The sequence below is a fragment of the Vicugna pacos genome, chromosome X (assembly GCF_048564905.1).
Source record: "Vicugna pacos chromosome X, VicPac4, whole genome shotgun sequence".
Lineage (NCBI taxonomy): Eukaryota > Metazoa > Chordata > Mammalia > Artiodactyla > Camelidae > Vicugna > Vicugna pacos.
In genome coordinates, this window is record NC_133023.1 from 17,554,884 (window position 1) to 17,556,822 (window position 1,939).

General features: G+C 37.0%; 1 pseudogene; it reads left to right on the top strand.

Moving 5' to 3' along the window:
- Window positions 1–556: 556 nt before the first annotated feature.
- On the top strand, window positions 557–1,338 carry LOC102537422 (eukaryotic translation initiation factor 4E pseudogene; annotated as a pseudogene).
- The last annotated feature ends 601 nt before the right edge of the window (window positions 1,339–1,939 follow it).

Consider the following 1,939-nt stretch of genomic DNA (forward strand, 5'->3'; position numbering starts at 1 on the left):
TAAATTACTATGAGCCATTATCCTGCCAGAGATTGTTCTTGAATCAATAAACTGGCAACTTATGACTCTGATTAGTGTAGAAGACACTGGATTTGCTACCCAGCAACTATTTACTCCACTTTATCTGCCCTGCCTTTATCCTTTCTAATGGAACCTCTAACCCTCCTCTACATAGTTATGTGCTTTACTAAATCAAACACAGGAATCCCATTCCTCTAACCAGGGAGTGTTTTAGGAATGGGCATTTAAATCAGTTCTAACCAATGAAATAAGAGGTGAAGTATGCTAAGGGGCTTATTGAAAAAGTTTCTTCACTTTTAATGAGAAACACAATGACTAAGGCACCTTTTAAGAAATTGCTAATTTCAGATCTGGGACAGAGAATATACAAAGTAAGCCTGGGAAATCTTGTTTTGTGGGGAAGCAAAACAGCTTTCAAAGATGAATGGAGTCATATCAAAAGGACACACAATAGCCACTAGGAAAGGTCTCCTCCTGATCCAAAATGGGACAACTTGAGTAACAAAAGAATAAAGATTATAGAGATCGATCTAAGATGGCGACTGTGGAACCGGAAACCACCCCTATTCCTAACCCCCACCTACAGAAGAGATAACAGAATCTAATCAGGAGGTTGCTAACCCAGAACACTATATTAAACATGCGTTACAGAACAGATGGGCACTCTGGTTTTTTAAAAATGACAAAAGCAAAACTTGGCAAGCAAACTGTCTAAGTTTGATACTGTTGAAGACTTTTGGGCTCTGTACAACCATATCCAGTTGTCTAGTAATTTAATGCCTGGCTGTGACTACTCACTTTTTAAGGATGGTATTGAGCTCATGTGGGAAGATGAGAAAAACAAACGAGGAGGATGGCTAATTACACTGAACAAACAGCAGAGACAAAGTGACCTGGATCGCTTTTGGCTAGAGACAATGCTGTGCCTTAATGGAGAATCTTTTGATGACTACAGTGATGATGTATGTGGAGCTGTTGTTAATGTTAGAGCTAAAGGTGATAATATAGCAATATGGACTACTGAATGTGAAAACAGAGAAGCTGTTACACATATAGGGAGGGTATATAAGGAAAGGTTAGGACTTCCTCCAAAGATAGTGATTGGTTATCAGTCCCATGCAGACATAGCTACTAAGAGCGGCTCCACCACTAAGAATACGTTTGTTGTTTAAAAAGACACCTTCTCAGTATTCTCATAGGAGACTCAATCGAGCAATCAAGATTTGGGAGCTGAACCAAAGCCTCTTCAAAAGCAGAGTGCACTGCATTTAAATTTGATTTCCATCTAAATGTTGCTAAGATATAAGAGAAGTCTCATTCGCCTTTGTCTTGTACTTGTGTGTTCATTTTTTTTAAATTTTGGCTAGAGTGTCCACTATCCCCATCAAAAAATTACGGTACACATCATCCAAAGAATCCATAAATGTGTTCCCGGCTCACTCTGCAATAGCTTAGTATAATTAACCAGTACAAACACATTTGACCCACCCACAATATTAAAAAAAGAATTTGCATTTCTATATCTTACAGGAGAAAAATTCTATTTATATTCCATTGTATACAGGAGCATATTTTGCTAGTTTTAAAGAGTATGATGCATACAGTTTTCTAGCAATTTTCTTTGTTTCTTTTTACAGCATTGTCTGTGCTGTACTCTTGCTGATGGCTGCTAGATTTTGTTTCCCTACTTGATAACATTAGTGATTCTGATTTCAGTTTTTCATTTGTTTTGCTTTTGTTTTTCCCTCATGTAACACTGGTGAAGGATCCAGGAATATGACACAAAGGCGGAATAAACATTAATTTTGTGCATTCTTTGGTAATATTTTTGTTTTTTGTAACTACAAAGCTTTGCTATAAATTTATGCATTTCATTCAAATCAGTGATTCATGTTTGTGAGATTTCCTAAACACAGTT